This window comes from Rattus norvegicus, chromosome 3 (assembly GCF_036323735.1).
Source record: "Rattus norvegicus strain BN/NHsdMcwi chromosome 3, GRCr8, whole genome shotgun sequence".
Taxonomy (NCBI): Eukaryota; Metazoa; Chordata; class Mammalia; order Rodentia; family Muridae; genus Rattus; species Rattus norvegicus.
In genome coordinates, this window is record NC_086021.1 from 49,972,114 (window position 1) to 49,996,232 (window position 24,119).

Consider the following 24,119-nt stretch of genomic DNA (forward strand, 5'->3'; position numbering starts at 1 on the left):
AATTTTGAAAATTTAGTGTAAGTAGAAAAACTATAGGTCAGCGAATACGCATTGATTTATGTTTCTATTCTGTTTCTAGTTAGGAAAAGGGAGTGGTCTATGGTTCAGCCCAGCTAAATGGATTATCATTCCATTTCTGTTCAAGAATTGGATTATTGTACAAGTTGATAGTAAGGTTGTATTTCCATGAGACTGGAGCTGAAAGCATTAGGTAAGGAATGACATGCATACCTCTGTATCTGTGTCAGCTGCTCCTATAATCCTACTTTTTCACAACTGGAGATGATGCACTAAGAAAATTTACTTCATCCCTGTTTCCTGTCTGGTATTGGGTCCTGCTGGCCCTTAGACCAGGGCCAGCTAGACCGCTTGTCTAATTCCCTTTAAGAATGGCAACATGGAATAGAATAACGGGCAAGAAAGATATGTTTTGAATTTGAAAATTAAATTATTTTTCATCATATGATCATATGAATAATGCTTATTTTAATTTTGTTTGTTTGCTTTGTTCTTGACAAGGTTCCTTGAAACTTAGGCTAGTTAAGCTCTCCAATATATCTAAAGATAATTTTTCTCTCCTGATCTTATTGCCTTTATGACCATGACCACAGCTATTGTTTGTGTGTGTGTGTGTGTGTGTGTGTGTGTGTGTATGCTTGTGTGTGATGGCACACAATCTGTGGCTTGAACTCAGGGCTTCGTGCATGCTTAGTATTTTAGTTTCATTGTGTTTCTGTGGGATGATACTACCAAAAACAACTTGAGGAAGAACATTATTCTTATATTTCCACACCACAATCTATTATTGAGGGAGTCAGGGTAGGGACTCAAGCAGAAATAAAAGTCACAGAGCAGTGCTGGTTTCTGGCTTGCTCTCTAGCCCTTGCTTAGCTACCTTTCTTTTACATCTCAGGACCATGTGCTTAGGGGTAGTACTGCCCACAAAGACTGGGCTCTCCCAACATCAATCAACCATCAAGAAAATGCTTCACAGACATATGCACAGGTCAATAGAATCTAGGTGAATCTTCAGTCATGATTACTTCATGTGATTCTAGACTGAGCCAAGTTGACAATTGAAGTTAACTGCGGTACCAGAGAACCAGTCTCCTAACTGAGCTTCATCCCAAGTCTGATTAGCTTACCATTTAAATATGACTTTAGGATCAAAATAACGGATACTGGATATAGACTTCTGATTTGTACTTACTTCATATGAAGTTACAGAGCAAAAGGTAAATGAAGAAAAATTTAGAAATGATTGATAAGTTCTCATTTTAATCAGTTTAGTATTGTTTTCAATCTAAGATGCTGCTGTCCATAGCCTACTAGGCTTGCAAGAATGTGGTGAGACATTTTAAAGTTATGCTCACACATTGCCTGCTCTGTTCCCCCCAGACTATGTTATACATCCTTCTTCTATTTAGGTACACCGATAACTGGTAATGTCTCTTCTCACAGCCCCACCATTTTCAGGATACACATTTTGTTCTATTTTAACTTCTGCTATTTTGAAAAGTGGTATTTCTGTTCCAGTTTGTAACCACCACCACCATTACTACCACTACCCCCACCAAAACTTCTCACATTGAAGCTTCCTCACAATAGTCTCTTTCCTAGACAGAGTAGAGAGTTGTCATACGACAATGACCTTGCCTCCACATCAGGTGATTGATTAACGTTACTTCTTTTACTTTATCCCCTTTTCTCTTTCTCTCCCTATCCTGTCCCTCTGGCCTGTTCGTTCCTCTCTTTTTATTTCTCACCTTTTTTCTTCCTTCCTCCTGAATTTACTCTTACTCATTCCCACTTTACATTCTCTCTTTTAAAAGGATTCCTCCAGAAAACCTTCATATATAAAATGTTTTTTAAAACAACTATATGCTATAAAAGCTTAACTTATAGTGGAAAGGGAAAAACCAACCAACCAACCAACCAAACAAACAAACAAAAAACCCAGTCTTCAGTTTTCCAGGTTTGTAGCTCTAGATAAATTGGAATAAGTGCTACTCTTACTAGGAGCTGGGCATAGAACCTGGACAAAATGATGGGATAGTTTTTTGAGGACTCTGAACTGATAGTGAATTTATTATTGTTCTTTCTTGTATGTACTCTATCCTGAATTCACATAGCTTATTTATCTCAGGGAAAAGTCTTTGTTTGTTTGTTTGTTTGTTTCTTTCTTTCTTTCTTTTTCTCTTTCTTTTTTTGGTCATTATTGGACTTATCTATTTATTTAAATTGAATATTTTATTAATTTACATTTCAAATGTTATCCGTTTTCCTGGTTTCCCCTCCAGAAGCCCATTATCCTATCCCTCCTCACCCTGATTCTTTGATGGTGCTCTCTCACCCACCCACCCACTCCTGCCTCCCCACCCTGGCATTCCCCTACATTGGGGCATCAAGCCTTCACATTGATGTGGGACAAGGCCATCCTCTGCTACTATGCAGCTGGAGTCATGAGTCCCTCCATGTGTACTCTTTGGTTGGTGGTTTAGTCCTTAGGAGCTCTGGGGGGTCTAGCTGGGTCATACTTATTTTCCTGTGGGGTTGCAAACCCCTTCAGCTCCTTCAGTCCTTTCTCTAACTTCTCCATTGGGGTCCCTGTGCTCAGTCCAATGGTGGCTGTATGTGTATGGGCTGGATCCCTAGGTGGGGCAGTCTCTGGGTGGCCTTTCCTTCAGTCTCCTCTCCATGCTTTGTCTCCATACTTCTTTTAGACAGGAGTAATTCTAGGTGATAAATACTCCCCATGAAAATGAGATGAGTGGGTGGCCTCGTTTCCCAACCAGGGGCCTTGCCTAACCCATCTTTCTAATTGTAGGTACAGGAAAGAGACTCTCTGTTAGCAGCCGTGGTGCAGACAGCAGTTCCCACATGACTCAAACATTAAAGACTGAAAATGTCTGCTTTTGTTCTGTTTGGCCCTGAGTACTATCCAGTTACAGAAAATGTGTGTCAAAGGAAAGTGTAAGGCCATGTGAAGTGGAATTATAAGGAATGAGGCAGTAGTAAGGAGATTTTGGGGCCATGGGAACTTGGTATAGTGTGGTGCTTTCAATGAAAATGACCCTGATAGGCCCACAGGAGTGGCACCATTAGGGTGTGAGTAGATTTGTTGGAGGAAGTGTGTCACTGGGGGTGGGCTTTGAGGGTCCAGATGCTCAAGCCAGGCCCAGTGTGTTTCTCTCTTCTTGCCACCTGCTGATCCAGATGTAGAACTCCCAGCTATCTCTCCAGTACCACGTCTGTCTCTGTGACTTCATGTTTCTTGACTGTATGATGATAATGGATTAAATCTCTAAACTGTAAGCCAGTCCCAGTTAAATCCTTTCCTTTATAAGAATGGTCATGGTGCCGCTTCACAGCAATTGAAACTGTAACTATGCCGATTCCTTGGAAGTGTTTATAAAACCTAGTGTCACCCTTAATTTGAATGTACACTGGTTTAATCTTAGAACCATGATGCTTAAGATATGGACAGAATGACACATGACACTTGAGAGTGAGCTAAGATATGGACTACTGATCAGGTTCTAGATCAGTCATTGGGTGACAAACACATAGGCCAGGAGTTGCTTACTGAACAGGGATGCACACTGAACAAAGACTTGAGACACTTGAACCCAATTGGAATGATTGTTTGCCAAAAACAAACAGACAAAAACAAGTAAAATTGTCCACACATGAACCGGATCCTCAAAAGATAATATTTAAAAATGATGATCATAATATCATGCATAATTAACTGGTAAACACGAATGGCCAAATCTCAGGTTGGGGAGGGTAAAGTATAAAAATTAACATTGAAATGTTGGTGTGGTTGGAATTGACAGACAAAGACTTCAAAACACGTTATAAAACCTTCCCAGTAGAGTTGAATACTCATAAGCTAGTATAAAGAAAGTCTACACAATATCTGGAAGTTACAAAGGAATAGGCAATGGAAAGTTTGTGCCAAAAATAGGAATGGTACGTTAAGATATAAAGGTAGTTGGCAAAACAAGAAGACAAAGATGAGCAAAGAGTCGTGAGCTGGAAGCTACCTCAAGAGAAATTGTGCAGTCTAAAGGATGGAGACAAAAGATCTCAATAATCCATTAGATTAAATTAGGAGCTATTATGTCACAAGGGTCTCAGAAGATGCAGAGCTTCCAGTACAAAAATATTTGAAGTGAAATGTTAACTGAGAAAGATATAAACCCACAGACTGAAGGTGCTCAGTGGACTCTTCTGCACCTCCTATCATGGAAGAAGAGAACACTCTGAAAAGCAGCTGAAAAGAATGATTTTCCCGTGAAAGACTTCAGTAACTGAAGTCTGGATCGTTGAAATCAGGAAGGCCAAACAAGAAGGAATGCACTGTCACCAACGCTTCTCTAAGTGTTGAAAGTTGGTTCTAAGTGAGCAATGGAAACTTAGACACTGAAATTCTTAGAATCAGCACAAAATGAGCAAAATGTACAGAGAAATATGATTCAAAACTCAATTCAGTGGGATACTAAATAAAATTTCAAGAGTGAAAAAAGGGGACAGGAAAATGGAATTTTCAAACGTAACAAAACATGGTTACGAATGCTATACTGGTAGATTGTAAATGTAAATAGATCACTCTGGTTATATCAAATAGTCTTTGACAGTCAAGGCGGTGGTCAGAGGAATGTTTACCATGCTCGCAGCTTCCAGAGGAAAACAAATGATGTCACGGGGCTTCATCTTAAGAAGCTAGAAATAGTTCAAAAGAGTAGAAGCAAAGTGCAACTTAAGGAGAATTTACACTTAAGGAGGTTTTAAAATTAAATAGAAGTGAAAATTAATAGATATAGGGGTAGAATTCAGTAACACTGAGAACAGGGAGAAAATGACCTATACCAAGCAGGGAGGTCTTTGAACCTGATCCACCCACGGAAGAAGGAGGAAGGAAGGAAGGCAAAGACAGACACACAAACTGGTGACAGAAAGGAAAGGCGAGGCCCATCATATTCCCTGTAAAGGTACATGGGAACAGTGCAGATATTTCCACGATCCTACAGGTTAATTGAGGTTAATAATTTCTCTGAAATGGAAATGTCATAAAAACACTACCCGGATGAAATAAGTAACTAGTCCATGATTGTCAAAAAAATAAATAAATAAAAATAAAAACAACCCACAAACCACTATTGACAACTTGAAAAAGAAACCCCCGAGACTGAATGATTTTATTTCTAAATTATGCCAATACATAAATTAAGAATACAACCAGGTCAGCTCTATTGCTTAAGATTTTGGGCATGTGAGTATACCCATGATGGGAAAAACCAGAAGGACAATAATAAAAACTGGAGATAAATACTCCCCATGAAAATGCATGCGAAAACCATCATGATCTTAGCAAATTATACAGAATAAAATGAAAGTGCAGACAGTATCAAGTGCTGAGTAGGAAGTGAAGGGGAGAGAACTTGGATACACACACCACTGATGGAAACACAGTATTTCTGTCACTTTATAAAACAGACTAGAAGTTTATTATAAAGCGAACCGCGCTCTGATCATATATCCCTGCAATTCCACTACTCCAAAGAAAGCAAAAGCTTACGTGTCCACAAAATATGCGTACGAATGTTTCCAACTACTGTACTCAACTTGCCTCCAAATTAAAATGCACAAGTGTTCAAAGTATGACCAGACAAGGGAACAAAGCTCAGGTATGGATTATTACTGCCTGAGTCGTTTAGAGGAATTTCAAAAGTGCGAAGTCATGTGAAGTCACCTTCAAAAGGCCACCTACTGTGTGCCTCCAGCACCTGCATTTTTACAAAGCAAGAACAGAACTGGAGTTGTGGAGGGTGAGGGGCCAAAGGAGTGCTGGTGACCAGACAATGTTTGTATCAGTAATGTTTTTTTACATCAATGTTCTTTACGTCAATGTGTGTGTTGTCAATACTCACGGAGAAGAAAATGTATAAAACACAATCTTATTTCATATTAAATGAAAAAACAAAAGAGCAAGTTGTAAGTCTTCAAAAAAAATAGCCTTAAAAATAGAAATGGTAATTTTTTCCCTAACAAGTTGCTGAAATAATAAAGGGGATGTTAGCTGACTATATAAAAAAATAAAAAAAATTGATATTTTATCTGGAAGCATAAAGCCGAGAACAGGATCTGACTTGAATTATTTGAAATAACAAACCCCAGAACTTCAAATCCCTGCACATGAGGCTCAGATAGCAGTACCCAATCACAGCTGAGACAAATCAAGGCAGATGTAAAGCCAAGTAATTGATTTTTAAAAATTATCCATTCCGTGTTCTAAGATTATAATGTAATTCCATCATTTCCCCCTTCCTTTTCTTCCCTCTAAACCTGCCCATAGACCTCCTCCTTGTTCAATTCATGGCTGTGTGTGTGTGTGTGTGTGTGTGTGTGTGTGTGTGTGTGTATTCACTGTTTCTAAATACATAATTACATACTGCTCAATCCATACAATGTTACTCGTATATATGTTTTTAGAACTGACCATTTTGGATTGAATAAGCAGCTGGGGAATGGGTATGCAGGCCCCTGGGGAAGATGGTCTCTCCTGCATCCAGGATCCCCTGGTTGTTTGTACTGTTTGTAGTCCTCTGTGTGTAAGTTGAGGGATCTTTTGTGGTCCTATCCCAGTCTACGTTAGATGCTCCTGATCTGCTAGTTCATGTTTTGGCAGTCACGCTCATGATTGCTTGAATAAATCTGGTGAATGCTAGCTGGTATTTTAACAGACAGTGCTGTGGTGCTGAGAGATGGGCCCTCATGCATGGAAGGAGTGACACTTTCAGCAATCTCTCTCTCTCCCTCTCCCTCTCTCTCTCTCTCTCTCCCCCTCTCCCTCTCTGAATAAATATATTATTTAGGAAGAATAATGTATTTATGTTATTATGTAGAAAATGGGGCATTTATAAAAAGATTAGAAGAAAACAATTAATTCTCTTTAATATTTTTCCCGTATCTTACATGAAGGATAATTGGTTTAAATCTCAGTGTAACTTCTGACGGTGAGAATACCCTCCCCCACTATGTATCATCCTGTCTCATTGTTTCATTCTCTGAAGTATTTGAATTAAAAGTGTGTGCTACTCTGTTCATCTGTTTAGCTTCCAATATCTATCTCTCTCTCTCTCTCTCTCTCTCTCTCTCTCTCTCTCTCTCTCTCTCTCTCTCTCCCTCCATGTGCATGCTTGCATGCATGTGTACAAACAAATGGAGTTGATGTCAGGTCTGTCCCTCAATCACTCTCCACTTCATTTACCGAGGCAGGCTCTTCTCTCTGAACCTAGAATGATTCCAGCTGGTCTCTGTAGCTAATCTGCCTTTGGGGGCAGAATCCCTTTTTTAACCCCAGGACTGCTGAGATTTCAGTAATGGCCAGTTATGCCTGCCCTTTCCATGGGTTCTGGAGATGTGGTTTGATCTTATGCTTGTTGGCAAGTGCTTTATCTACTGAGGCCTTTCTCTAGCTGTTTCCAATCTTTTGGATATAAAATTATTTTTTTATGTGCAATATATGTACTCACATAAAATACATTTGGAATATATTAATAATCCCATAATTGAATTTCGTGTTTCAGGAAACATCTTTGGATAATGGTGGGCTAATGGAATAAAATTAAGTTTGGTTTCTTGGCAGAAAGTAACACTAAGGCTTTTTGTTGTCACTCACGATTTTTTTCCCGTTTCCTCAACTGTTAATGAGGTGTATTCTCCAAGCCTTGTTTGAAGTCTGGCTTTCCTCCCCAGTCCTCCTCTTCCTTCACATGATCGTCAGAGTCGTGTTCAGCATCCTTTGTGTGCTTTGTTATTTTCTGCAACACTCTCACAGTCAACTAAATCTCAGTCTACTTTCCAACCAATTCATCAAGTACATCCATTTTAGCCTGCGGAAGGCACACCTCACTTTTGGGAGGCTTGTAGATACACCAGTCATGTGAAGTAAAACAAGTAAAAGTGTTCCTTTAATGAATTTTCTGTGTTTTTTCTTTTTTCCAATTTAATAAGAAAACACCGTGGCATGCAGTGGGAGATGCAGTTCCACAGCCCTCGGCCTTTAGTGTGCAGCAGAAGAAACAACAGTCACTGCTTTTCCTTTCCCATGGAGGTATTCGGCCTTTGCCTGAAAGGTGTAACATGTGTCCTCTTTTGGCTTAGATCTGATCTCTGTGTTCCCTTTCCTGTAACCAGGGTCAACAAAACACTGTGTCAGATATTGGTAAGGTTTAGAAAATTCTTCCGGACTCCTGTAGTAAACCTTCCGGACGACAAGGCAAATAAAGTCAGATTTGCTCATGGCTTGCTGGATGTGAGAAACATTAGCATCACTTTTGAGCTTTCCAGAAATTTATCAGCTACTTATGTAGACATATTACGCTGTCTTGATTTAAATTATTAATTGTTCTCACTCCTGGTTCTATCTAAGTGATTTAAACCAGGTTCCTTTATGACAGAAAGAAGGCACGCTCTCTGAAAAAGGACTAATTCTAAAACGGTTTTAGTTTGTCTTCGTAAGTGAATGATCAAAATAATTAGTGATCACAAGTGATTTGATCATTTATCATGTAATATTAACAAGCAGTGGGTCAAAGTGTGAGAGGAGAACTTATGTGCCACAGAGTAGCAATATTTTTGTGCTATGGTTTACATTGTTAAGCAAACTAAAATAAGCAAATCTTCATGCCAGGGTCTTAGTTAATGTCATCTTGCTTGGCTGAGAAGCCCACACCATCTCTGAGCAGACATATTTTAAGAGAGCATTAGGGCATGCATATTTTTAGGATGCTAATAGACTCTCACCCCCTTTGATTTTAGCTGCCAGAAATTATGATTCATAGTTCTTGATAACACAGAACAGAAAACATTGCAAAGGGAGAGAAATTCTAACAGATTGCTTAGGGATGATTTCTGAGTGTCAGTTGATCAAACGTTTCTCTTTCATTCCTTCAGCAAAATGTGCACTTCTGTTTTGAAAAATTAGTACAGAAAAATCTTTATTTTTTTCCCTTCTAATACCTTCCAACCATTAACAACTTTGCAATCGCATTTAAAATTATATAAAATTATATGAAAGACTATATAGCATTATATTTGTTTATAATAACAAAAATGACAGCTCAAAGGGACCTACCTAGACAAGGTTTCAGAAGAACAAAGGGCAGGACTTATTGACTCCATTCCCTTTTACAATAATATTCTAAAGAATATAACAGTATTATATGTTTCCTCTGTCTTTCTAGATAAGGAAAAATCTAGACCATTAAATATCTGCAGTAGAATAGAATAATATTAGAATAGACAATTTCAAAATATATGGTCATCTTTTGAATTAGCTGTATTATTCTAGAAAAAGATGGGGTTGACAAAGAATTCCTTAATCATAACCAAGGCCTAAAGTAGTCTGTCTTGAATATCAAATTTTTCTTTTTCATAAGACATTTTGTTTTTAATTATGTGTAGATGCGAGTGTGCATGTGGGTGTGTACATATGATTACAGTGCCCCGCAGAAGGCCAGAGGCATAGAATCCCCTGCAGTTAGTATTAGAAACAATTTCAGCTGCCCAACTTGGATACTGAGAACTGAATTTGGTTTATCTGTAAAGTCTGTCTATACACCTCTTCAGCCCAAATATCAATACTTACCCACAGTTTTGACTTGAAAAGTACATATTTATACTTCACTGGTTTTCAAGTAATGCTGATTTTTCTCCTTTGTGTCCCCTCCCCATTGTTTAGACTAGAAGCCCTAGTCGCCTATACAGATCTACAATCTTCTTTTCTTAAAACGCTCATTACTGTACACAGGAGTGCGAAAGGGACACTATTCCTAGTAAGAAATGTGTACCATTTAGTTTTTAACACAAAGGGTTGGTGTGATGGAATTTTTCAGGCATGAGAAAACATAAGTAAATGTCTTGTTAGCCAATGATCAGACAGAATGAAACAAAATATACATGTAGTGCATTACGGATTGAAGTGTGCAAAGCACTCCCATTTTAATTAAAATTTTAGAGGAAAACTCATTCACATGAATTAATAGCAAGATTTTTTAGCAGGTTTCATAAACGGTGACAAAATTTACATCTTTGTATTCAAGAAGAGTATAAAGTACAGAGTGAAGATGTCTACATATGTCGACTCCTTTCAACATGCGCCATAAATAGCAAAGCTCCGTGGATATTAAATTATGTGAGAGCAGATGACTCATGAGTAACTGCAAATACCTGACCTGCTTCCACACGTTGCTTACTTTCTAAAAGGTAGCATGGAAAGACAACACTGACATAGCATCCGGAGGAATGACTTACTTGCTAAACAATGCTCTGGGCTACAGGAAATTCAGCCCAGGGTCAAGGCAACATCTGAAGGAAACAAGACCCTTTCAAGCCAGGAGCCTTGGAGTTCAGTAGGTTCTTACCCTGCACTGTTTGCTTGTCTCCTCAAAGCATTCTGCATCTTCCTATTTCTGTAGGATAGTAAAAGGCTTTACATTAAAATGTACTCCACCAGTCAGAGATGTCAAGACAAGAAAATCAATGATAACAAATAGCACATATGTGTGTTATACGTATCCAGAAAGCTAATGAAATGAATGAAATAAAACTTTGTTCTGTTAGTCTTCATTGTCAATGAAATGCATAAAAAACTTATTTTTTTGTCCTTTGTAGGATATTCTGTTTCTCCCTGATTGTTCTTGCTTACTGTAGATGATTCATGGTTCTGTTCCTCTCAATATCCTGACCAAGAGAGAAGCAACAGTCTAATTCCTCAGACACATCTACCTGGTAACTAAGAAATGGGCAGTTGACTGAGGTCTCTATAATGTTGGACCTCACTGGGTCCTAAGATGTTCACAAAGATCCTGAGAACTTAGGCCAATATACCAAGATCTTCTCTAGGGTTCAATCCAACTCAGATGACAGCTACAGAAAAGAAGTTTGTCTATTACAATAAAGGTAAGGTATCCATATATACCCTGCCATCTTGTATGTGAAAAATAGGACCTGGAAGTGTGAAAGACCTGTCAAAGGGCTAAGAGACTTCCTTCTTCCTTCCAAGGCTATACAACTAAACAAAATGATTCCTTTTGCTAATAAAGTCTACACATTTCCTAACTTCCAAAACATTTTCTTTTATTTTATTGTGTAATCAGTTTCTAGTAGTGCTGAAGTCACCCAACACTAAAACATAGCTTGAATGTGTGATCAGACAAGACTTAAGTATTGGGATCCTTCACCCTTCTTTTCTCTCCTCTTTTTGGTTTTGCCAAAACAGGGTTTCTCTGTGTAGCCCCTGGCTATCCTGGAACTTACTTTGTAGACCAGGCTGGCCTTGAACTCTCAGAGAGCCACCTGCCTCTGAGTCCTGAGTGCTGGGATTAAAGGTGTGTTCTAGCTTGAATCTTTATTCTTGTTCAGCATTAGCCCTACAAAGTAAAGTATGCCAAATTCACAATTCTATGTAGAGTGGGAATGAGTAATTCTCAGTGACAGGGTCTGTTCTCCACTAGTATTTGCTTCCCAAAGGACACAAGACAACAGGCACACTGGGCCCTCTCCCTCTGCTTCTTCTACTCTGGGCCTCTTAAGGAGTATCACAGATGGACAAATGTGACCCAGGTTAGAGTAGCAAATGAATGGTAGGTGGAAAGGGAAGGAACAGCCTTTCTTTTGAGCTTGTTTGTCTAATTATCCTTTTCTGCATTGTGTGTGTGTGTGTGTGTGTGTGTGTGTGTGTATGTGTGAATCTACATCCTAATTTTCTATCGATTCTAAATCTAGACAGAAAGAAAACAGTTACTTATCTTGTCTTTTTTTTTTTTTTTCGGAGCTGAGGACCGAACCCAGGGCCTTGCGCTTGCTAGGCAAGCACTCTACCACTGAGCTAAGTCCCCAACCCCAGCAGTTACTTATCTAATTCTCAAAACCCAAGCTGATGATACTGAGACATGATGATAAGAAGGTAACCTTCAAAGAGCCAGACCTTACCAATGGCATTCCAATATGTTCTTCAAGCTCATGCCCATTTCAGAGTTGTGGATATGACACAAGAATCCCTCCTTGAGCCCCTATCAGGACCAGTTACTTTGTGACTGGTTGCTTGCCTCATACCCGTGCATTTAGATACCCATAATTGAAAGCCAGAGGATTTCCCTTCAAACCCTGCATAGCTCAGGTCTGACATCTGTGGGCCATCTCTGCCCTTGCTTTCCTCAGCATCATCTGGGCAAATGGATAACTGGACTTGTCAATCTCATCTCCAAAAGAGCTTTGGAGCCCATCTGCTGCTAGCCACCCTCCATCCGCCACTGTCCCACCCTCCATCCGCCACTGTCCCACCATCCATCCTCCACTGACGTCACCTTGTTCTCATCCATCATCATTTTGATTCCTATGGAGTTTATCTCTACTGTGATAAGTTCCTAATTGCTCTTTTTATTTATTGTTTCCTCATAAATCTATTTTATACTGAATAGCCACAGTAAACCATGTGAGCTTTTTCTGACTTGACTCTTTTGGTATTTTCCACATCACACATAGAATACAATCTAACCCTTGTCATAACCCACAAGGCCCTTTGTGCTGTGACACCTGATGAATCCTCCTGATTCTCTCCCCATCAGTAACTGTGCTCCAAGATCCCCATTGTCTTTGCTTCTATTTCATCCTGACTTTATTCAATGCCTTGATGGAGTTCATGTTTCCCTTGACTTGAAGCTTATGCATCTGTTATGTCTAAAAGTTATTTTGTCTGGATATATCATATCTTTCCTGACCATTTATTTAGAAAGATCTTCCCCCTTTCCTCTGTCATTTTTTATGGTAGTCATTGTTTTTAATTATCCTTTTAATTTTAACACTTGCCAGTTTCTATATTTATGCATAAATTTACTTAACTACTTTTAACTCTAAGAAATCTCATCTTAAACAGTACATTGAATCGCATTTAATGAGTGAATGGATCAGGTAAGAATGTATTTATCATTCAGGTGTGCTGAACTCATATACACAGTTACACTGAGTGAATATCTTGTAGAGGCTAATTCCCTCCTCTATGACATTAATAAAATTCTCAGGAGAGAACAAAGCAGGACAGAGTTCCAGAGCTGGCTCTATTCTCTTTCTCCAAGTTGAGTCTTTCAAATACAAGAGTACAGTTTGTGCCTAGTAAGCTAGACTAAATGTTCTTGTTTCTAAGTGCAACTATATATGTATTGTTATGTATCCACTGAAGTGACTCCTGTTAACATGTCCTGCAAAATTGCCATTTTATGCATTCACTGTCTGTGCTTCAGGGAGAGAAGTTTTGTAATCCTTCCTAACTCTGGGTGTGAAACATTTACCAGAATTTCTCTTTGATTATTGAAAACATTCTTCTGTATAAATGCTCTTGACTCCTGGTAAGAAACGTTGCAGTACATACAGACTTCCTTACCTGATTGCAGGGATGCAGAATAGAGCTCAATCTGATTCCCTCCCTGCACATCTTCTCCATGTCCTTTTCCTTTCCTCCTCCTTTCTTCCTCCCTTTTCTTTTCCTCATCTACTCTTTCTCTTATCCCCTCCTTCCCCAACCCTTCCATCTAATTCCCTTCATCTCTCCCTGTCTTCTACTGCCCCTTTTCTTCCTCTTTCCTTTCCCCTCCCTCCCTTTCTCTTCCCTTCCCTTTCCTTTCTTTTCTATTCCCTCTTTTCTTTTCCTCTTTCCCCTCTGTGCCTCCTCCTCCCTTTCCCTTTGACTTTCCCCTCTTTTTCTCAGTGCTCCACATTAGAAATAATAAAATTCCAATAATATGTGGTCTAAAAAGTCTAAGTTTCTTTCACACATATGCTGAGACTGATGAAATGAAATAATTTGAATGCTGGCAATTTTCTTGGTTTGATAGTATTGATTAAGCACATGTTCAATCATAGGCACTATGCTAAGTCTATGTACAAAGCTTAATGCTGATAAAGATGCTTCTTCCTAACAAAGAACAAACTGTCTTTCTAAGTACCTTGTATATGGCTTTAACATTGGCAGAGGGAAGGGCAACCTGCAAACTTTCCTTCCACCATCTTTCATTCTCTGTAAGTTATTTCAGAGAAGTCAGCCTGAGATCACCATGGATACAGCAACTGGACATTTCAGAGAAATTCTCCTGCATTCATTGAAGTGCAACTGTGGTTTAAAAATAATTGTGGAATGTAAACCATCAATTGAAAACACGCTGAAGAGATGATTAAGTTGGTCAAGTGCTTGCCGTGCTAGCATGAAGCTCTGAGCTTGATCTCCAGACCTCATTGGTACAGGAGACAACTTCCTGAACAGAATGGCCTAGGCTCTAAGGTTAACAACTGATAAATGGAACCTTATGAAACTAAAAAGCTTCTGTAAGGCAAAGGACACAGCCAATGGGACTAAACAGCAGCCTGAAAATTGGGAGAGGATCTTGGCCAATCCTACATCCAACAGAGGGCTAATATCCAAAATTTAAAAGGACTCCAGAAAATAAACCTCAACATTCCAAACAACCTAAAATGGACACAGAGCTACACAGAGAATTCTCAACAGAGGACTCTCAAATGGCTGAAGAGCATTTAAAGAAATGTTCAAAGTACTTACTCATCCGGGAAATGCAAATCAAAATGGAATGCAGATTCCGTTTTACACCCATCAGAATAGCTAAGATCAAAACACTCAAGTGACAGCACATGTTGGTGAGGATGTGGAGCAAGGGGAACTCTCCTCCATTGCTGATAGGAGTGCAAAGTTGTACAACCGCTTTGGAGACCAATTTGGTGGTGTCTTAGAAAACTTGGAATAGTTTTACTTCAAGACTTAGATGTAACACTCTTGAGCATATACCAAAAAGATACCCCACTATACTCTAGGGACAATTGTTCATCTATGTGGATAGCATTTAATGGCCAGAAACTGGAAAATCATATATGCCCCTTAACCTAAAAATGGATAAAGAAAATGTGGTTTATTTGCAGAATCAAATACTATTCTCAATTTAGAAAAAAGACATCATGAATTTTCTAGGCAAATGGATAGAGCCTGAGAATACTATCCTGAGTGACGCAACCCAGAACCAGAAAGACACTTATGGTATATACTCACTTATAAGTAGATATTAGACATAAAGTGCAGGACAACCAGACTACAATCCCCAGACTCAAAGAAAATAGATAATAAAAAGGTTCCAAGGGAGGATGAACGAATCTCATACAGAAGGGAAAACCAAATAGTCAGGGGGTGGGGATAGAAAGAGAGAACTGGGAAGGAGAGGAAGTGAGGAGGGGAACAGGAGGATTAGAAGTGAGAATGGGAATTGGTACAGGGCGTCTCTGGGGACCCAGGACAGGAGAGAATATGGGGAGTCTGTGAGAGTCTATATTCCTCTCACAGAGAGGGGGATATAGAGACTGAAGTGGCCACCTCCTGTAGGCAGGCAGGACTTCCAGAGGACGGCAGGGGCATCAATCTACCCACAAAACCCTCAACCCAAAGTTTGTCTTCTGTACAAAATGTGCAGTGGTGAAGAAGAAGCATACATTGAGGGAACGGCCTACCCATGACAGCCTCAACCTGAGCCCCACCCCATGTGAGAGAACCAGCCCCCGGCACTATTAATGATGCTTTGCTATGCTTGCAGACAGGAACCTAGCATAACTGTCTCTTGAGAGGCTTCATTCAGCAATGGATGTAGGCAGATGCAGACCCCACAGGCGAACATCAGGCAGAGCTCAGGAAGTGGAGAAGAACAGAGATGGAAGTGTGCAAGTCAAAGAGGTTAAGCACACCACAAGTATACTCATAGAGTCACCTAATCTGGGCCTATGGGGGCTCATAGGGACCGAGCCACCAATCCTGGAACACGCAGGAGCTCAATCTAGACACCCTACACATTTGTAGCAAATGTGCAACTTGGCCTTCCTGTGGGTTCCCTGATAAGTGGAATACGGAGTGTCTCGGTCTCTGTTCCCTGCCATTGCATCCCTTCACCTCCTTCTTGGACTACGTGGTTGGGCTTCAGTGGGAGAGGATGTACCTAGACCTCCTGAAATTAGATGTCCCAGGGTGGAGTGGTACCCACGGGAAGCTCCCCTTTTTGGAGGAGAAGCAGGGTGCATAGTGGGGAGGGATTTGTAAGAGTAGAACTGGGAAGAGAGGAGGGAGCAGGCTCTGACCAGCATGTAAAGTGAATTTTAAAAAATGGAATATATACATATATATATATATATATATATATATATATATATATATGGCACAGTTTAATCTTAACACTCAGGAGACAGAAGCAAGTGGATCTGTGTGAAGTTAAGGTCGTTTTCTCAATATTGAGAATTCCAGGCTAGCTATGGGCACACAGTGAAAGCTGGTCTCACCTGGGAGGTGAAAGACTCTCAAGCCTCAAAGGGAGGGACCTTAGATGAAATGCCCTACAGTGGGGAGACGGAACTTGGAGAGTCCACCTCCAGTAGAAAGACAGGGCTCAAGTGGAAGGATGGGGTTGCCATCCCACAGTCAAAAACTCTGACCCAGAACTGCAGGGACAAAAATGGAGAAGAGACTGAGGAAAAGGAGGTCCAGTGACCAGCCCAACTTGAGATCCATCTTAAGGGGAGGCCCCAAGGCATGACACAATTACTGATGCATATACAGAAAGGAGTCTAGCATGGCTGTCCTCTGAGAGGCCCAAAAAGCAGATGACTGAGTCAGAAGCAGATACTGACACCCAACCACTGGACTAAAGTCTGGACCTATGGTTGAATTAGAGAAAGGCTGGAAGAAGCTGAGGAGGAGGAAGTCCCTATAGGAGGACCAGCAGTCTCAACTAACCTGGACCCCCGAGATCTCTCAAACACTGAGCCACCAACTAGGCAGCATATGCCAGCTGGTCTGAGGCCCCTGACACATATACAGCAGAGGATTGCCTGGTCTGGCCTCAGTGAGCACTTAACCCTGGAGAGACTTGAGAACCCAGGGAGTGGGGAGGTTTGGGGAGGGACCTCCTCTTGGAGACAGGAGAGGAGGAATGGGATGAAGAAGAGTGGGAGGGCAGACCAGAAGGTGAGTTAACTACTGGACTGTAAAACAATAAAAGTAATAATAATAATAATAGTAGTAATGAAGATAGAAGGCAGATACTTGGAACTCCCTGCTTAGCCAGCTTAACCTACTTGGCAATCTCTAGTCCAGTTATTAGAGCATATATGTGGGTGGTTAGGTGGGTGGGGAAGTACCCTCATAGAAACAGGGGGAGGGAGGACAAAATAAGGGGTTTCTAAAGGGAAAACCAGGGAAGGGGATAACATTTGAAATGTGAATAAATAAAATATCCAATAAAAAAGAAAAAATATATATAAAGAAAATATAATATTACCAGAATGAATACAGTGTTTTTGCTGTTTACTGGAGATTAAAGTACTATAAAGAAAAGCCCCCTAGAAGGAAAAGTTAGACCACTTACAGCTGTCTGAAAAGCCTCCTTTGCATCCGGAGTGTGCGTTCATGAATGCAAAGTTCCCTTGAGAGGAGCCAGATACCTGTTCTCCAACCTCAGAAATGAAACGTTTGCTTTACAATCAGTATCTTAACGCCATCGTGAACACTGAAAACAAAAGCAGGTAGTTTCCGAGGCCCAGTGCCCTGCTTTTAGAGTGGGCCTCTTTCCTATGCCGCTGTGATGCAGAATTGATCTTCGGCATGGAAGATATGGGTTTGCAGTTATGTGAGTTTAGAACAGGAGTGAGAATTTTGAAAATCTCTCATCCTCCATATAATGTGACACATGAGCCTGACAGATAGGGCATCTTGTGATGTGTTAGCTGATCACATGACAAAAGCCGCAGGCCGAGGATCCCCTTTCTGATTTGTAAGGATTTGGTTCTGGGTTCTGAGTCACTAGGTAAATTTTAAACAAACACCCAGGCAGTGTGACTTTGCCTAGGATGCTGTCTTCAAAGAAAGCCATTTTTTTGTTGCAGTGTTACCAGAGGCCCTGATAGATCGTGGGCTATGAACAGGCTGATGCGTATTTTACTTTCTGGGGTCATGGACACACTGGGTACCCATCAAACTGACTGAAATGAAATCTCTAACCAGGTGTCAGTGAGACTGCAAGAAGCAACTTGGGAGATTTCTCTGGGAAACTCTGGGAAGACTGGTTTACAAACAATGGTTGGCGGGATTATGTTAATCTATGGAGATGTTTCTCACAGGGCTATATGTAATGAAATATCCTAGGTACAGCAAAAAGCTTGAACTATATGCATTTCAAAGAATTTTTTTGGTGTTTAGATGCTACAGAGACATATGATAACAACGGACCCCTCTGAATGTCTTTCTGTGGTAAGAGATGCTAAATCTGTTTGCTTTAGAATATATTTGAGTGTTGCAACTGCTGGAAAAGTCCCCAAATCTAGAGAACTGAGAAAGAAGAGAATGGTAGCCTGCTCTATGGTTGGCACTTAATTCATCCTAACTTTGGATTTTAGAGTGACGGGATTATTAAAAAAACGAGTTACTCTGTCTGATCACATCTAAGATTAGACACTGGATACAGGGGAAATGGAAAACTATTTAACATTATCCAAAGCTTCAGATTTCTTTGTGTGTAAAATTTGGCCAATATGGTTATGGCCTAAATATTGTTAACAGAGGGCCACTGTCAGATTCTGCAAGTGTCTTGTAAACAAATACTACATTTTGTACTGGCACAGTTTGTTTGTTTTTACATTATTTATGCTTAATTCTGACAAGTGACAGAAACAAAGTGGATTCTGCACCTTTAGAAAACATATTGCCCAGCCAGCGAGAGCAGTTCAGCGTTTGCACGCAGAGCTGGTATGGATCCCCACGCCTTCATGCAGACCTCTGGAGACAGTGCCTCCTGCTCCTCAGGGCTGATCCGAACACCGGACAAGTTAAGTTCGTGTTTTTAGAGCAAGATATATATATATAGTCACGAAATGGCAGGTTCTTTTAATGAATCTCTTGACTTCTTTTTAAATCAGCATCCCCCCCCCCCCGCTTATATTTCTAATTGCTGGATTATAAAATTCTGTCCAATCGCCCCAGATACAGCATAGAAGAAAAGCAATTCCAATGGGAGAGCAGAGAGGAGTGGCTTGATGAAATGGGGGTGTGGTCAGAGATGTGAAGGCGGGGACTTCAGGGATGGTGTGAAGGAGAGCTTTGAACAGTAATCTTATCTGGCTGAAGGTTTTCCTGCCCACCGCGTCCTATCTAGAAAGCTCGTTTTATTATTACTCATTCAAAAAAAAAATCTACATTTTACTAGAAAATAGATGAGATCGGAAACTTAAACATTGACTTTATGTTTAAAGGACGTTAAAGTTGTTCCTAAAGCAATGCGTTATGAAAGGTGACAACGCAAAGAACAATGTTATTGTTTCTTTTAAAATGTGAACTTTTTGGGTATGGGGGTTCGTATCTTTGATTCCAGCCTGCTCTACATAGCTAGTTCCAGGTCAGCCACAGACACACACACACACACACACACACACACACACACACACACACGCTCACACACACTCAATGCCATGTTTCACATGTCAAAATATCAAATTTTAAGGCCTGCTTCTTTCTAAAATGAAGTCAGTGGGAGACAAGTTGGATAGAAGGACCCTTACAGGAAATAGTGGTTCTTGGTTCCTTCCATGGCTTTATAACTTCCTGTCTGTGGAACGACCAGTTGCTTGCTTCCTTCCTTCTCTTCTTGAGTGGATTACCAACTCCTACCACTGTTAACCCTGATCCAGGAAGGAACGTCTGTCTGCATCATTCTGAGTGGGCTTTCGTTGCCTCACATATGTTCAGCTCTTGAAAACCTGTCAAAATGAAAGACCAGAAGATGCAGGAAGGGTGCCAGGCAAGAGTGTGGTAAGTAGAAGAAGAGCTGTCTCCCAGGGATTAAAGGAGGCCTCTCAGAGCATGTGCGTGTGCTCTCACATGCAAACACAATGCTCTCACACACACTCACGCACATGCACATACACACACATACACATGTACACACACTCACACACATATGCATACACACCTCACACACACAGTCTCACACATGCATGCCTGTGATTTCGTATAGGTGAGCCTGTGTTTTATGCATATGGTATTATGCTATTCTGTGTTTACCGTGGTGGGGAAGGAAAGTATGAAAATGTATCTTTATTCCTCACTCCTTTTAGTTGCCCAAGACCTGGCTTCATCACCTTTTACCTTCATTATCTGATAGTGTCTAGCATATTGCTACTCAGAAGTATGGATGAAATATATATTAAAAGGAGAAGAGGAGGTAATGAGAGAAAGGGAGAGAGAGATGCATCAGGCAGCATTTGGTAGGAAAGTACATTTTCACTGTGCTGATCATGTCTTCTGTAGGTCAGTGACCAGCCTGTGCTGAACAGAGGAAGACTCCTGATGATTCAGTACTCATGTCTACGAAGGAGCTTCACCTTTCCCCGAGGAAGTGACACGGGCTGGGAATGGAGGACGGCCTAACTTCTAGATCTGAAATACGTTTTCAGCGCTCCATCCTATTGACTAGTGCGGGTACCAGAGCCTGTAGATGCTTTTGCACTACTGCCTCAGAAGATGCTGTCGTACCACACGTTCAGAACGGCTGTGTTTCTAACAGGATCTGGGGAACAATCTGACACCGGTGATCCCAGGATCGGTGATCCCAGGATTCCTGCTCTGAGTAGTTAACACACCCGGAATATGACTTGGGTAGGAAGAGGAAAACATAAACACAGATATATCTTAATTGTTTTTTTCCTCTAGCTTGGCTATCCTTCTCATTTACTCTCTCTTGTTCTCTTACCTTTCTACTTGGATAGATTATACTTCTTATTGGAGAGAAAGTGAGGCTGCTTTAGACTTGTACACTTAATTGTATTTTGTTATAATAGATAGTTCCAGACCAGCCATGATACTCGTGTACACACACACACACACACACACACACACTCACACAGACAGTTACACACACACTCATACACACACTCACACATACTCACACACTCACACACAGTCACACACACATACACACACACTCATACACATACTCACACATACTCACACACACTCACACACTCACACACAGTCACACACACACACTCACACACACACACACTCAGTGCCATGTTTCAAATATAAAAATATCAAAATTTAATGCCTGCTTCTTTCTAAAATGAAGTCAGTGGGAGACAAGTTGGATAGAAGGACCTGTACAGGAAATATTGGTTCTCGTTTCCTTCTATAACTTTCTATCTCATTGTTGTAACTTACTTTAATATTTGAGATATGTAGTGCAGTTTGGCCTAAAGCCTGCTATGCCACCCAGGAACTCACAGCTCTCATGCCTCTGTCTCCCAAGTGCTGTGATCATAGGCGCCTGTCTAGTCACATAGCAATTTTTATCTTTGGATATTGCCAGAAGTTCTTTGAGAAAGCTATTTTATATGATGCTGTCATTGGTACTTTGTCATGTTAAATTTCCTCTACATGATTAAGTATCAGCAGTCACCTGGGGCAGGGGCCCCATGTGGCCCTTTCTGCCCAGTTGTTCCAGGGATGGTGTTTCCTAGCCTTTGTTTTGTCTCAGCTGGTGTCTGTCACAGGTTGACAGGAGGTGGTATCCTCGGACTTCCTCTCTAGCAAGTCACTCTGGATTGGTAACCGTTGTGTAGCTATGAGAGTGTCCATGGCCCACGCCGCAGTATAGGACTGCGTTGAGTTCTTTGCTGTGTACTTCCACTGGAGACCATGCTGAAGTCCACGGCACATGCTGGGGCCAAAGGCTAGGTGGACGTCCACGGACTGTGATGTCACCAGAAACCATATAGAAGTCCTTGCTCCAGTTGACTGGAAAGGGCAAGGAAACTTCTTTTACAGTCATATTGATGACTACAGACTCATAGTTGAGAATAAGAAATGTAGAAGGCTTCTCTGGCAACCCCTCCTGCACCTCCCCCACCAAAGGAAGCAACAGCCTTGACAGAAAGCCACTGAAGGGAACTCTTAAAATTTCTGATAGGGATTCTGAAGTGTAGCTCTCTACCATCAATGGCTTCGGGTGGAGATGCAGGTGGGGAAGGACCGGTTTTCTTTAAGAACCTGGCCACTGGGAGTAGGAACAAGCTCCAGTGAGCACACAGGCAACACATATTGGATTTGTATTTTTTTTTTTCCGGAGCTGGGGACTGAACCCAGGGCCTTGCGCTTCCGAGGCAAGCGCTCTACCACTGAGCTAAATCCCCAACCCCTGGATTTGTATTTGTTTCTTCTTCTTTTTGGGGGAGATGTGTGATCACAGGGTTATGGGGTGGTTCTGGGAGGACTAGGAAGTGAGCATAGTTGGCTGGGGTGCATTATGTGAAATTCTCATAACCAATACAAGTATTATGTTGAAAGAAAAGGAAGTCGTCCTGTAGAAAAGACACGGCCACCCGGTGGCTTTCCATGTGGAAGCACCCACTAGGCTTTCAGATAAATATTCTCCCTCCCTCCCTCTGCATCTAGGCTTCAGATTGATATTCTCTGTCTCTCCCTCTCCAAGCAAGGGCAGTATCCAAATGACGTCATCTTTGTGAAGAGTCCATTGCACGCTTGAATGTGCATGGGCCATGGCTCTGAAGATGCGCTGCACTCCAGGTCCATAATAAATATAATAAATATATAATGACATATGTAGACAACTCGATTCCTACTTTCAACCCTGGGCAGTTTGGGGAGAAATTTCATTTTTGGTTTTGATCTCTCATGCTTTCTTTGTGTGAAGAAAAGAATTTACACTGTTACCTTTTCCTCAACCTTCCCAGCCAATAGCGCTTTCAACATTAGCAGATTCCCACAGGCTGCCAAGGGACACACGTATTCTCACGCCAAGTACCCCTTTATGGGCTTCATGGTATTTTAGAAAGTACAGATTGAGACCTAAGGATACTGATCTTATCTGCAAAGCATATGTAGGTAAATTCTTTTGTTTTCGCTGTGCATTCTCTGAGATTATAACATTACCTAGAAATGGGGAGCAAAACACCAGGTTTCTCATAGCACAAAGTCATTCATTAAACATTAATTCGAAATAATCTCTTACTTTCTTCCCAACTTTGTCGATGTCCTGGGATTTAACATTGCCTTACAATAAGTTCGTGTGCTTTGTGTGTCTCGTTAGCAGAAAGACGTTTTCAAAGTTTTCTTTCTGAGCAAAATTCAGATTGCTTTTATCCATCTTTTAATATTAACAACTTAACTGTAGTAAATGTCTCTTTAATTGAATAAAATAATTTTTGGTTTTTATGTTTATTTTTTGCTGAAAACATGAAAGCCTAGAGAAAGTTTTGGCAAAGATGCTTTATTTTAGTCTATTGTAAGAGGTATGTGAAATGTCAACGCATGAGGAAACAGGAGAGACTATTTTATAAATTTCCACGCATCAAATAAGTGACAGGTTTGAGTCAATCAGTTTAAGAAGTTACCAGTCCATTGATGAAACCATTTGAAGAAAATGTTTGATGTTACAGAAGCCAAAAGTTGAATAAATTTGTCATCTGTTTTTCATTTTAATTCACCATTTCAGAAGTATTTACTGTGTATTAAAAAAAATCCTTTACTCTTTCAAATCTTTTGGACAACCTGGAAAAATTCAGAACAGTTGAGCATGTTGCTGTGAAAGCACATTGCCAGCTGAGTTATCTTCTGCATAGCCATACTATTTATGAACTTTAAATTTGAACAGAAATTATCATCTCACTGTCTAGGTAGCCAGGGCTTTTAAGCATACGCTGCAAAAGAAAATATGAAAAATAAAAACCATTATCAAGGAAAACTAGTTAAGGTATAAACACCTCATGGTGTGATTTGAAAAGTGCTGCTTTGGGGTTGGGGATTTAGCTCAGTGGTAGAGCGCTTGCCTAGCAATTGAAAGGCCCTGGGTTCGGTCCCCAGCTCCAAAAAAAAAAAAAAAAAAAGAAAAAAAAGAGAAGAAAAGTGCTGCCTTATGACAGGAGACACACGTAGGGCAGGGCGTTCTTGTTTCCAGAAACTAGAGGATTTCCTATTGTCCTCCATGAGAGCAAGTTGTGGAACT

At 40.6% G+C, this 24,119-nt stretch overlaps 1 long non-coding RNA gene across 1 annotated transcript; it reads left to right on the forward strand.

Moving 5' to 3' along the window:
- Window positions 1-8,075: 8,075 nt before the first annotated feature.
- Window positions 8,076-23,843, forward strand: LOC103690391 (uncharacterized). Its single transcript, XR_591490.3, has 3 exons — window positions 8,076-18,355; window positions 18,767-19,909; window positions 20,408-23,843. It is a non-coding gene; the product is annotated as an uncharacterized LOC103690391 (long non-coding RNA).
- The last annotated feature ends 276 nt before the right edge of the window (window positions 23,844-24,119 follow it).